This window comes from Pelobates fuscus, chromosome 11, assembly GCF_036172605.1.
Source record: "Pelobates fuscus isolate aPelFus1 chromosome 11, aPelFus1.pri, whole genome shotgun sequence".
In the NCBI taxonomy this organism is placed as follows: domain Eukaryota; kingdom Metazoa; phylum Chordata; class Amphibia; order Anura; family Pelobatidae; genus Pelobates; species Pelobates fuscus.
The window spans coordinates 11,034,497-11,049,400 of NC_086327.1; the positions used below are offsets into that span (position 1 = coordinate 11,034,497).

The 14,904-nt window shown below is 44.2% G+C and overlaps 1 protein-coding gene and 1 long non-coding RNA gene across 10 annotated transcripts in view; one reads left to right on the plus strand and one right to left on the minus strand.

The window, feature by feature from the left end:
- Positions 1–14,904, plus strand: part of RAP1GAP (RAP1 GTPase activating protein) — a 150,617-nt gene that overhangs the window by 44,371 nt on the left and 91,342 nt on the right. The window lies entirely within an intron of this gene.
- The window catches only part of LOC134577773 (uncharacterized), a 52,007-nt gene continuing 40,439 nt past the window's right edge, over positions 3,337–14,904 (minus strand). Inside the window, exon 2 of the long non-coding RNA XR_010086056.1 lies at positions 3,337–3,652. This is a non-coding gene — a long non-coding RNA (uncharacterized LOC134577773). The remainder of the gene's footprint in view (positions 3,653–14,904) is intronic.

The following is a 14,904-nucleotide window of genomic DNA, read 5'->3' on the forward strand; positions in this document are numbered from 1 at the left end:
ATCTGCATGTGTTCTAGATAGAAGCCTAAAACATGGATAATCTGTGATGTTAATGAGCATAAGTCAATCGGCTGCGCAGTTGCGATCTTGTCTGTCAGCAGCCCTCACATTCACTGAATGTCACCGATCAATGTCTCAGATCGCACAGATTCAGTTCATTCCCGCAAAGCGTTCTTTATGGTAATAAAAGAATTACTATCTCAGTTAAGTGAAGTCAGGGGTTCGCATGACAATATAATTTGGAAAATGGAATGGGTCACACTGTGTTTTCAGTTTCTAAAAAGCTTTATAATTTTACCTAAGAGTTATGTTTAGTTGGCATGGAAACCAGCAAGAGAAGTACCTTCTGAGATTTTTATTGCCAAGTTTCAAATGAATTATTCGGAGAACAAAAAAAAAAGACAAGAGTTTCCTGGATGTGTCTGAACAGAAATTGAGTTTAAAAGCTTTTCTTTCTGCCGCCTGAGTCATTACATAACTGCGCTACTTCTGTCATTCGCCGGATTGAACTTTCGCACTCAGAAGTTTGCCATTGATGTATCTGTATCGTTCTCTTCATAGACTAGGAGTGTTGACGGGGATTGTGTGTGCATATTTCATAATTCCTGAGGATTTTTTAAATAAAATCTACATCTCATAAATATACCTACTAAGTGTCCACTACAATAAATGCGTTTAGAAATCAGTCTGTGTAATTAAAAGACTTTTAAACTTATTCTGAATTATATTATATTATATGTCAGATTAATGGTCACCACACAGCTGTGACAGATATGAAGCCCGGAGAGGAGGTGGGATAAGTGTCATATCACAGTGGTCCGACAGGGCAGACAAACAAGTTGAATCTAGCATATGTAGGTGATGGAAGTGCACTCAATCCTTCGTCTGGAATTCAGGGTGCTCTAATGGATAAGTCCCAGTACCAAAAAGGACCAATTGTAGCATTTGAATATAGAAAATAATCCAGGCACTCCAACGAATTCCAAAATATAGGCAATCTTTATTGGAACAAGGAACTGAACAGCAACGTTTCGACCCCTTAGGGCGCCCTAACAAAGGTCCTAAGGAGTCGAAACATTGCTGTTCAGTTCCTTGTACCAATAAAGATTGTCTATATTTTGGAATTCGTTGGCGTGCCTGGATTATTTTTTATAAACAAGTTGAATCTAAACAGACTGTTTTGGTAATGCTGTTGTGGAGACTTCTGGGAACACCACCAAAAAATAAATAAAAAACTTCAACAGCATGCCTTACAGCATTCCTGGATTCAGGATCCTCCTCTGTCATCCCGACTCTAGTCCTTGATGTTTCGGTTTTGGATACACCAAGGAACTGTCCCACAAAAGCTAGCTCGAGTGCGTCATTAGACATGCCCAATCTATGCCCAGGGCACTAGGACTCTGCAGGCCGGCCTTGTTGAGTTGCATGCCAGTCTGACCTGCCAATTTGCCAGGCAGGCTAGGCCCCTTTTTGAATGGGTCTGCCCCTTTGGTAGTACCAGTGACACAGTTCTAGCCACTGGCCCTTCCCTTTTAGTTCACCCACCAGTATCCAGACGTATAAGATCCCCTAAAATGTCTCAGAATTTCTTGGCCACACTTCTTACCGCAACCACTAAAATTAAAGTGTCCCTCTTTGGCCATTTGGATTCTTGGGAGGTATGTGAATACTATCGCCGGACAGATGTACTAAAGTAGGGCTTTCTACCTTGGACCCAAAGTCCGCTTGTGTCCCACATTCCCCATGATCTTTGGCCCCAGCTCTTCATGTTTTCTGTAATGTGCAGTGTGTAAAGTCTCTCTGCGCTAACCTTGCGTGATAAGAGAGATTTCATACGTGGTGCAGACACACGGCTCCAGTTTATCCCTTACTAGTAAATGTCTCTGTTACATTATTCTAATCCTAGAAATTGATAAGACCATAATGTCTGCAGTCTTCTAGAGGGTGGCGTGTAAAGGGCATTTATGAAATGTTATCGTTCATTTATGAAACTGCAAATTATGAAGAATTAATAAAGAGGAAGTGTACATTTTTGGTTAAAATAGCTAATCTGAAATAATAATATTGTTCCAAATGACCTATGTTTTCAGCTTGTCTGTTTTAACCTTAAATGTGCATTTTCCCCCGTGTCTATTCTGCACCAATCCAAATTTAGTAAGGAATCACTTTTGTATATGGTGGTCAAATGGCCGAGATAGTATTTGCTAAGTTGCGTCAATAAGTTATGAGCCAACGCTTGAAGGTTAATGAGAATCCTTGGTTTTCTGAGATATTGAGTGGCCATAGGCTCCGATTTCACTAACTGGTTGAGTGCTGGATTATTAGGCAGTGGCCATGGTTCCGTAAGTGAAGAGCAAATTTAGATACAGAACTGAACTCTATAAAACTGCTTAAATGGTTCAGAATGGATCATGTGACTGGGCCGGAGAGTGTCCTTCCCTGCCCTGAGACAGCTGGTTCTCACTAAAGCAAAACGTCTGATTTGCAAACTTGCTGAAAGTGTGTTTTTTGTGTTTATGTAGCAGAACGTGTGAAGTGCGAATCAATGTTAGATGTGACACTGGGAATGAAAGAGGGCATTGTCTAAGGAGACCTTTTGGACCAACGTATAGTTTTTCTGAGAATCTATATTTAGAGACCCTCGGGGAATTCTGCCCACCATTTGTGTGTATTTTGGGAAGGTGAATCAGAGGTTCTTGCTTGATTGAACAGATAGGGTGTGGGTTTGACGTAACATATCCCAGTGCGGGGGAATATTCTTGAGTCATTCTTGACATCAGGTTGAGAAGGTGATCTGCTGAAGGGGAGCAGAGACAGCAGAGGAAAAAAACCCAGCTCATGATATTAACAGAATACAGGGAAATTAGTAAGAACTGTTGAACGTGTATTTTTTTTTTTTTTTTTTAACAGCGAACCTGCGAAATGCAAAGATACACAAAAAGGAGTCTGCACATACTCAAAAATATGCAATTTGATATTTCTTAAAGCTTGGTCTCATCATATAGTCAAACTGTGTTACGATAGCCCCTGTGTCCAGGTGCCTTAATATTTGTGCTGCCTAATCCAATTAGGATAACACAGTATGGTCACGGGGTGTGACAAAATTAAAAAATTCACTAACCTTTGAAAGGCTCAAAATTGACACTTTTTAAGGTATCCCTGCTTCCTAAGATTGTCACAGAACTCTAATTTATCAAACTAAACATATCTCAGGTGGTGCCTGGTCTCAGGTTGGTGAAGAATTGAATTAGTTGAAACAAATCACGTTTGGTTAGTACAATCTGTAAGTTGCTTCTTGGTGTTAATGTAGGAGACAAAGTTGCCAGTACCTGCATATCTGGATCTAGAATACTTTTTAATGTTGATGGGTGTTGATGGAGGAATTCCCTTCTGCAGCATTGGAATGCTGCGTACATTAGGGCAGAACCTTTATGAGCTGACATTAGATATGTATATATGATCTGTGTGCATGGAAGCATGGTGGACCTGGCATCCTACACAGCAAATTCAGCAATGTCCTCTTTGTTTGTTTAATTTTTGACTATTCAGTTTCATAATACTGCACCGATGGATCTCTGTGACTGGGCTTCCAGTGGGATTTGCTTATTGTAACTGGGATCTGTACTGCCACTGTAACCTGGTACCCGGCCACCTGTTAAACAGGAGAATGCATTAATTAACTACAACCAATAAAATAATTGCAAAAAATCGACTGTATTTGGAAAACAAAACGATAAATATCCGTCTGATTTTTCATATTTCCTCTTTGACCTTGAATACAAAAAAATCAATAGAGCAAATATAGTTGAACTAATTTGATAAGTTACATAAAATAACATAGTAAAAGCACTGTGAGGTCAGCCAATATGGTTTATATCTGTTAATGCACGTACTCCGTTATGGATGTGCAGGATTGAACAGAAACCATTGATCTTTCCTGAAAACCGACACATCATTCAATGAATCTTAACTCAATAAACCTGAACCCAGGACCCGGAGAGACAAACACAATGAGATAATTAATTGAATAATTACAGTGTCGAAACAATGCAGGTAAATACAGTTAATAACATAATGCAACAGTTGCAGGAACATCTGTACGAGTTAATTACATTGCAACAGTACCTCCGGCGGAATGGAGAGCAGACTGAGTTTAATTGGTGCAAAAATAGCCTTAACAGATCTCGGGCTCTTCAGCCAACAGTGAGAGAAGCCACACAATAAATGTTAAATATCTTCTTGGAACATGTAACATGTTAACGCAGGGAGGCTGCCTCAAATTCATCTAAAACACCGAATGGCGTTCGTGAAATCTGGCTGCTCAGACTTACAATATCAGCCAGACTATTTCAGTCAATGTAAAAACTGTACAGAGCTAATCGAGTATATATTATTATTAGCGACAAAATGCACAAAAAGGTGGTTTATTCACAAAACCAGGGTTTGGGGGACTCGACAAAGGAAATAAACATTTTAGGCTTAAATTGCCAAATTGGAAACATTATTTCAGGTTTTTTTTTTGTTGGGTTATTTATTTATTTATTTTTATTTATTTTTTTATGACTTATTTGATGCTTTATTTGAAGAAACAGATTTACACGGTTATGAAACTTGCACTTTGGTTTCCTAATATGTTGTCTCTGAAACAGAACAGTTCCACATTCAGAACTATAAAGCCAACATATTCTGCAATGTTGAAGAACAAGAGGTGAAATGCATTAGATACAAAAACTCCAGAATTCACATAATTTTTGCATAGAAAAGAACAAAAAATATTCTGTGCAGTCGACCATAACGTGAACCCCGTTGTCTTTCCTGCCCACCTTACTTAAACACCCGTCAGGTAGACAGTCACATAACTGCAGGCCACCCAGCGACTACTAATGCAGGTCATTTAGACGGACTGCTGAGATAGCTACTTATAATGCCTTACACTAGTCTTGGTACAACGGCCTGTCCTCTCACTATCTAACACGACACACACTAATATACCTGTCTACTCGACTGTTAATATCACAATACTCAACTGTATAAACAAATGCGCAGACCCACAGTCAAAATGTTCTAGATGTTGTGGTATGACTGTATAGACTATAATAGACCATGTTAGAATAACCTCCGCTTCTAAAGCTTGAATGCATCAACCCTATATAGGCTCATGCAAAAGACCAGCATGTTTAGAATCTTCAAATATGGGGTTATTTATTACTATCCCCAGTTGTTAAGGGGTTAGTGAAAGTTTACCAAATGTTCCTCGTGGGTGTGGCGAGGAACACTTGCTCCATTCTACACATGTGCTCCATTTTCTTCCACTGATTAGATGAATTCCGAAGCTCATTGTCCGGTAGCCCATCCATTCTTTATGTTTCTCCCATTGGGCTGTGTCTTACTATCAGGGCACTTGGCACGGTGCGCCCGATGTAGCTATGGTCTCTTTGTAAGTTTGCGTGTTTATTTGCTATGTTTATTAATCTTCATACGATAAAATGCATTTACTGTGTCCATTGATTTTATTATATATATATATATATATATATATGTATGTATTGACAGGTCTAATGGTTGCATTATTAAAGTGATGTTATGGATTCAGTGTTTTCTTTTAATACAGTGATAGGGAAGACCAGGGGAGGGCTGGCAGCCTTTGGCCTGGGGGGCAAATCCAGTCAAGTGGCCCATTGCACCAAGAGGAGAGTAAAAACACCTTCCCATGTGATTGAAAGGGAGGGGGGGCGGGAGGAGCAGTCACCTAAACAGACACTCAATGACAAGCACACACACACACTTGCTGATTTGGCGCACACTAAAAAACACAAACTCACTGACAGGCACACACACACACTCACTGACAGGCACACAGACACACACAGAAAGACACACTGTTACAGGCATACTGACACACACACACACACACACACAGACACACAGGCATACTGGCTGACATACACACACTCAAACTGGCACACACAGAGACATACTTGCACGCACACACAGACATACTGACACACACATACACCCAAACTTTACACTTTTAAAACCAGTAGACAGTGGCTGAGTAAAGGGACAGGGCTGTAGTGGGGGGGGGGGGCAGGGGCTGTAGTGGAGGGTATAAACTGTAATTGGGGGGGTTTAGGAAATGTAGGGGGGGATAGGGGCTTAAGTAGGTTGATGGCTACAATTTGGGAAAGGGGTTGTGGTGTGGGTGATATGGGTTGCAATTGGGGGAAGAGGAGCTGTAGTGGGGATGTTATGGGGCTGTAGTGGGAGGCATGGGGCTGAGAAAAGGGGCAGGAGCTGATAGGGGGAAAAAGGAGCAGGGAAAGGGTGCGACAGAGCCTTACTAAGGGACCAGAGCCTGAGGTCTAAGGTACAGGGGATGGCTGAGGAGGGGGACAGGGATTGAGGAGGGGGGGAAGGGGCTGAGGAGGGGACAGGGGCTGAGGAGGGGGGGCAGGGCTGAGTAGGGGGGAAGAGAGGGGGCAGGGCTGAGGAGGGGACAGGGGCTGAGGAGGGGGGGCAGGGCTGAGTAGGGGGGAAGAGAGGGGGCAGGGCTGAGGAGGGGACAGGCGCTTAGGAGGGGGGAGGTAGGGCTGAGGAGGGGGGAAGAGAGGGGGCAGGGCTGAGGAGGGGACAGGCACTGAGGAGGGGGGCAGGGCTGAGGAGGGGGGAAGAGAGGGGGCAGGTCTGATGAGGGGACAGGCGCTGAGGAGTGGGGGCAGGGCTGAGGAGGGGGGAACAGAGGGGCCAGGGCTGAGGAGGAGACAGGCGCTGAGGAGGGGGGAAGGGGGGGCAGGGCTGAGGAGGGGAATAAAAAAAAATCTAAAGTGTATTTCCCCCTCCATGAGTCTTACCTTAGGCCAGGGAGGGGTGGGCAGCAGCCAGCATACATCAACAGTCAGTGAAGTCTGGAGCCTGCAGTCAGTGGAGTCGGCCGGCCTCTCCTGATGATGTCAGGAGGAGGGACGTGGCTTCCTCTGCTCTTCTCCCAGACTCCCCAGCGGTCCTGGGAGAAGAGCAGTGAAAGTCATGCCCCCTCCTCCTGACATCATCAGGAGAGGCCGGCCGACTCCACTGACTGCAGGCTACAGGAAGAGTGAGGTAAGTTGAAAAATCTGAGTCCTCAGCCAGAGGTGGGGCCAGGGCCAGAGGCAGGGTATTCAGATTTTCCTTTTTTTGCTGGATGTGGGCAGCCCTGGCCCCTGGGTTTAGGGCGGCCTGGGGGGCAATTGCCTCCCTGCCCCCCTTCCCAGCCCTCCCCTGGGGAAGACCTCGTGGTGGTCCCACAGGGCCCTAGACAGAGTACCAGTTTGGGGCTTTCCTCCATCCTTCATATCAGGATGGGTAATCACACCAAAAAAAATCATGTTTCCAGGGCCACTTCTGACCCTTGCCCTTAGGCAGCTGTATTACCACTAATAGGTGGTAGGTGACTACACAGCTCTCTACAGCTATACCCAAAGATTTTCTCAACGTACACTCGTTCTCAATCCTTCCATTCCACCAGTGATCTTCAGTCGTCCTTTCTTCACCCATAACGCCAACTCTCACAAACTGCTCCTTCCTTCTGGAATGCCCTGCATGCCTGGTCAGGCTTCCCCTGGTTTTATTTTCTAAACTGGGGATTAGAGAGATCTGACCAAACATGTAGGAGGATAGGTAGGTTGGAGCAGCATTATGTAGGTACTTGTAAGCAAGCACCAGAATCTTAAATTCAGTCCTATATCTAACTGGAAGCCAATGTAGGGACTGACAGAGGGGGGAGATATGGGAGGTGTGGGCGGACAGGAAAATGAGCCTTGCCGCCGCATTCATTATAGATTGCAGTGGTGCAGTCTGGGAACACGTAAGACCACTGAGAAGGGGATTGCAGTAGTCAAGGCGGGAAAGAACAACGGCATGGACCAGCACTGTAGCCGTGTCTGGTGTTAAATAGGGGCGGATGCAAGCTATATTTTTGAGATGGAAGTGGCAGGATTTGGTGATCAACTGGACATGAGGGGGGGAAGGCGAGGTCGGAGTCAAAGAGAACACATAGGCAGCGAGCCTGCGAGGTAGAGGTGATGGTGGTGCTGTTGACTTGGAGGGAGACAGACACAGGAGTGGTAACTCTCGAGGGAGGAAATACCAGAAGTTCTATTTTGGACTTACATTTATACCAAACCCCCACAGCACATGATTTTCCTTTATTTTTCTCCTAAGAAAGTCTCTAAATGTGTTTTGAAACCAAGAACAAATATGGAGAATAAAGGCATCACCAACGCTTTGATTTAAATATTCTCACAGATTATGTCATCATTAAACATTGGTGTCTGTCCCTTTAATGGCATTATCTACAGTTGTGTTTTTGCTGCAGTGGTGCTGATTACAGATATTATGTATTCGGCAGGATCCTGGCATTGAGCCCAGAATAATGTAACAGCAGTGTCCTATACAGTATATCAACATTCTATAGACGCGCTGTTACCATAGCAGCCAGACTCGGCTCATTCCAGGCAGTTGGCACATTGCTGTGTGAGCAGGAGCAGAATGCGTTCTACCTGGCTGGGCCAGTACTGGGTTTATGATTAAGAAGTAATGGTTTAGTCGATGGTAGGATGTCAGGCATTGGAATTATTCCTCTTTATGTAGATGTATTTTAAAGTGTCAGTTGAGGAAATATAAAATATTATGGCTTTAAAATACAAAATAAAAACTGATATTCTTGACAGCTACAAAATGGAATTAACAAAAATACCCACCCCTCTCCCCCTATACAACAATATTACAACCGCTTCCCACCTGATATCCAGGCTATAACTAACATGTTTCTTTAATGCCCAGGATATCACAGCCCCTACTCTCCCAATGCCCGGGATATTACAGCCCCTACTCTCTCAATGCCCAGGATATTACAGCCCCTACTCTCTCAATGCCCAGGATATTACATCCCCTACTCTCTCAATGCCCAGGATATCACAGCCCCTACTCTCCCAATGCCCGGGATATTACAGCCCCTACTCTCTTAATACCCAGGATATCACAGCCCCTACTCTCCCAATCCCCAGGCTATTACAGCCCCTTCTCTCTCAATGCCCAGGATATTACAGCCCCTACTCTCTCAATGCCCAGGATATTACAGCCCCTACTCTCCCAATATCCAGGATATTACAGCCCCTACTCTCTCAATGCCCAGGATATTACAGCCCCTACTCTCTCAATGCCCAGGATATTACAGCCCCTACTCTCTCAATGCCCAAGATATCACAGCCCCTACTCTCTCAATACCCAGGATATTGCAGCCCCTACTCTCTCAATGCCCAGGATATTACAGCCCCAACTCTCTCAATGCCTGGGATATTACAGCCCCTACTCTCTTAATACCCAGGATATTACAGCCCCATCTCTCCCAATATCCAGGATATTACAGCCCCTACTCTCTCAATGCCCAGGATATCACAGCCCCTACTCTCTCAATGCCCAGGATATTACAGCTCCTGCTCTCCCAATGCCCAGGATATTACAGCCCCTACTCTCTCAATACCCAGGATATTACAGCCCCTACTCTCCCAATGCCCAGGATATTACATCCCCTACTCTCCCAATGCCCAGGATATTACAGCCCCTACTCTCTCAATGCCAAGGGTATTACAGCCTTTACTCTCCCAATGCCCAGGATATTACAGCCCCTACTCTCTCAATGCCCAGGATATTACAGCCCCTACCCTCTCAATGCCCAGGATATTACAGTCCCTACTCTCTCAATGCCCAGGATATTACAGCCCCTACTCTCCCAATACCCAGGATATTACAGCCCCTACTCTCTCAATGCCCAGGATATTACAGCCCCTACTCTCTCAATGCCCAGGATATTACAGCCCCAACTCTCTCAATGCCTGGGATATTACAGCCCCTACTCTCTTAATACCCAGGATATTACAGCCCCATCTCTCCCAATATCCAGGATATTACAGCCCCTACTCTCTCAATGCCCAGGATATCACAGCCCCTACTCTCTCAATGCCCAGGATATTACAGCTCCTGCTCTCCCAATGCCCGGGATATTACAGCCCCTACTCTCTTAATACCCAGGATATTACAGCCCCTACTCTCTCAATACCCAGGATATTACAGCCCCTACTCTCCCAATGCCCAGGATATTACATCCCCTACTCTCTCAATGCCCAGGATATTACAGCCCCTACTCTCTCAATACCCAGGATATTACAGCCCCTACTCTCCCAATGCCCAGGATATTACATCCCCTACTCTCCCAATGCCCAGGATATTACAGCCCCTACTCTCTCAATGCCCAGGATATTACAGCCTTTACTCTCCCAATGCCCAGGATATTACAGCCCCTACTCTCTCAATGCCCAGGATATTACAGCCCCTACCCTCTCAATGCCCAGGATATTACAGTCCCTACTCTCTCAATGCCCAGGATATTACAGCCCCTACTCTCCCAATACCCAGGATATCACAGCCCCTACTCTCCCAATACCCAGGATATTACAGCCCCTACTCTCTCAATGCCCAGGATATTACAGCCCCTACTCTCTCAATGCCCAGGATATTACAGCCCCTTCTCTCTCAATGCCCAGGATATTACAGCCCCTACTCTCTCAACACCCAGGATATTACAGCCCCTACTCTATCAATGCCCAGGATATTACAATCCATACTCTCTCAATCCCCAGGCTATTACAGCCCTTTCTCTCTCAATGCCCAGGATATTACAGCCCCTACTCTCCCAATGCCCAGGGTATTACAGCCCCTGCCCTCCTAATACCAGGGATGTAAATTTCCATGGTCTCTCCTATAATCCAGTATGTGCCCAGTCTGGGTGTTGGTGTGCAGTCGGCCTGTAGTGTCTCTGCTGAGCCAGGTGCCCGTTACACAGCCAGGAACTGCTTCATTCAGCTTATTCATTGATGTTACAGAATGATTGCAGGATGAATAAAAATGCCCAGAGCATTAATATGGATCTGGCTTTGCTGGTAACTGTATCACACATGAAATGTCATGTTACATACATTACTGCCGAGTGGATGGCAGACACCAAAGAAGAATCTCTAGTCAACAATGTGTGGGATGATAGGAAATAGGCAAGAAATCTTCAAAGTAATGTGCTGGTTGTCTGCACTGTTTCTGGGGCTGCACTGTTTCTGGGGACTGCTGGACACTACGTTCACGGAAGATCAATGGGCACAGATCCTACTGCGACAGCACAAGAGTTCGTCAAACACCGCTTACCAAGAAACGAACTATAAATTAATAATTGTGTCTGTCTCTGTCTGTTACTGATTGACTGCACTGTGTTTGGGGTTGTCTGTGACTGACTGTCTGCACTGTGTATGTGGCTGTCTGGGGCATTGTGTCTGGGGCTATCTGTTACTGTTTCTGGGGCTGTCACTGTCTATCTGCACTGTGTCTGGGTCTGTCTGCACTGTGTCTTGGGCAGGATCTGTACATAAGGGTAGTAATGAGTGAGGAGCTATATATAAGGGTAGTAACTGTGTCTGGGGCTGTCACAGTCTATCTGCACTGTGTCTGGGTCTGTCTGCACTGTGTCTGGGGCTGTCACTGTCTATCTGCACTGTGTCTGGGTCTATCTGCACTGTGTCTGGGTCTGTCTGCACTGTGTCTGGGGCTGTCACTGTCTATTTGCACTGTGTCTGGGTCTGTCACTGTCTATCTGCACTGTGTCTGGGGCTGTCACTGTCTATTTGCACTGTGTCTGGGGCTGTCACTGTCTATCTGCACTGTGTCTGGGTCTGTCACTGTCTATTTGCACTGTGTCTGGGCTGTCACTGTCTATTTGCACTGTGTCTGGGCTGTCACTGTCTATTTGCACTGTGTCTGGGCTGTCACTGTCTATTTGCACTGTGTCTGGGGCTGTCACTGTCTATCTGCACTGTGTCTGGGCTGTCACTGTCTATTTGCACTGTGTCTGGGGCTGTCACTGTCTATTTGCACTGTGTCTGGGCTGTCACTGTCTATTTGCACTGTGTCTGGGTCTGTCACTGTCTATTTGCACTGTGTCTGGGTCTGTCACTGTCTATTTGCACTGTGTCTGGGTCTGTCACTGTCTATCTGCACTGTGTCTGGGCTGTCACTGTCTATTTGCACTGTGTCGTTGGCTGTCTGCACTGTGTCTCGGGCAGGATCTGTATATAAGGGTAGTAATGAGTGAGGAGCTATATATAAGGGTAGTAACTGTGTCTGGGGCTGTCACTGTCTATTTGCACTGAGTCTGGGGCTGTCTGCACTGTGTCTCGAGCAGGATCTGTACATAGGGGTAGTAATGAGTGAGGATCTATATATATAAGGGTATTAACGAGTGAGGGCCTGAATATTAGGGTAGTCATAATGTTTGATTGAATAAAATGGGGAGAGTTTAGAAATATTAAATGGGCTATAGAACGATTGACATTGTTTGTTTACATTTTGTATTCCTCTTGCCCTGCGGCCAGTACCTCCAATGCTCTAATCTCCCTTAAATATTTAATCGTACACTTATAGCATTTTAACAGAAACACCTATTGAATAACTGCATTTAATCAGCATCTAAACATGTGTGTTTGTAGCAGACACCTGTCCTAGACTGAGAATCTCCAAACACCTGCTAAGTATTAACAGTTCATTTATTACGTTTTGAGTTGGTCCCACACGGTAACGGTTGGTTTGGAAGTATCAGGTTAATTGTTTTTACTGATCTGTAGATTTCAGGGCGTTTAATTGTATGCTTTTAACATCCCAGGGTGTCATTATATGTGAATCGCCTATTAAATGGACACTCCCAGTGTTTTGTTTAAATGCATCATATAGCTAATATATTAAAATATGCAAAAATAACAAATTCAATTTTGCAAATGAAGAAAGACACTCTCATAATGTTCTTGCATTTGCTGCAAATTCCCAAGCCGTACAGCTTCTGCAGTAACCTACTGAAGCCAATCATGATGCTTTCTTAATGTTCTATAACACTGCAGACATTTATGGGTACAGCAGTTGTCTCTGTGAGAGCTGTAAGCAGCAAAGCTAACATGCACAATTTGAAATACATGCATTGCAGGAGGTAAATCAATTGTCTAATTAAAGCCATCGCCAATTCTTCTCCTATAGACATTCTTGAAATAGACAGACATGTGGATCAAGCCTTTATCAGTTGTGCTTGAGGCAGTAAAAATTAGATTGCAAGCTGTGCGTTGTAGTAGGCTTCTGCATTGCTAAACCTGTGTAAATTACAATCCCACCAGGAAACTGTGCTCAGAAAAATGGACAGGGCATGAATTAATAATGAAGGTACAAGGGGAGAGGACAGTTTTGGTGTCTTTGTGTTGAACAGATTCAAACTGTTATGAGCAAAGCTCGGTATTAAAAAGGGGCCAGGGGGGCCAGTGACCCTAATAACACGGTGAACAAACATGTCAGACAGTCATCATATTCTCCAAAAACGATCATGGCTCACTGTGGAGCAAACCTGGGCTAGCAGATGTTTAGTTCATGTTGTAGGGTACCCCTGGTTTATTTTAGACAGTAAACAGGAGCAAATTGGGCCCCCTGCTGTGTAAAAACTAGGCAGCTCAGCCTTAATCTGGTTACCATGACAACGTATAAATCCCCCCACCCTACCCTGCCCTTTTTCTGTGAAGTGAGGGAGAAGGGGCTAGTACACTCCATACATTCAGACCCAGAGGGAGGATCAGTAAAATGGCTTTGGGAAAATAGGAGAGGAGAATGTTGCTACATTATCTCACTTACATTTTATAAACATTTTTTGTTGTTGTTGTTGTTTTGGAATCTATAAAAATTGTGTCTTTGTATACAACAAAATGGTTTCCAGCAAGAGCAAACTGTGCATTGAAGATCCAGCTGTTTGCTGGGGAGCTCTGCATGGAAACATAGTATGTCTTTAAAAAGTGCAGATAACGCCAATAAAATTTTACACAAACCCAATAATGTCACGTTTACTTATAGAGTAGCCAACCTATACCATGGTGCTGTCTGTACATTCCTGTATTGTGTCAAAACAATCCAAACATATTCGATCATCGTACTTGGACAGTGAAATATTTATTGCATAGATCGCCAGCATTGGTAATCAATTCATACCTCGTTCTTGGCATTAAAATGGGATTTTAAACAAGCCTCTTCATTGAAAAGGTAACAAACTGTCCTACAACTACAGTACGGTACGGGAGTTCTATAAAAGGAGAATTTACTAAGGAGAGAAATGCCGGTGTGTGTCAAGCTTTGTGTTACTTCTCAGGGCTGATAATCAGGAGTGGGATCCTGCAGGCGTTTCACCTCTTAGTAAATCCCACCGTCCTGAATTGTCTAAAAAAGACAAAAGAAATGTTGCATAGAAGAGCATTTCCATGAGAAAAGCTGTGAAATTGGACTTTACTTTTTGTTTGTTTATTACATGATTCCCGTCAGAAGTGAATGTCAGGGTTTTGGATACAGAAAAGTGTTTGGGAAAGGTGTCACAATATTGAGAAATAGGTGCAGGCGTTCATATCTTACATCGCTTTGGGGTTTATTAACTAAAAACCAACAAACTTTTTTTGTGTGGAAATAACATAATATTTATCAAAACTTGGCAAGCGGTAGGTGATTGCCAGATGCTCGTTGTTTTGTTGGACAGGATATATCCCCTATTCACACTGATGGTCCGCACGTGACACAGGCAACTCTGCAGTATGTACAATTCGTATGCTGCAAGAGAAATCATTTTTTTTTTCTCTAGAATTATATGAAGTGTACTTGCTGCATGGTGTGATATATCGTGTTCTAGAAAACGTGATCGATCTGGCAGCCCTATTTGTAGTACAGATTTTGGAAGTCAGAATTTTAAACTCACCAAAATGTACTGTTTAGTGAGCAAACCCCATATTTTCCTATTGGTTCCAGGCTGTGTAT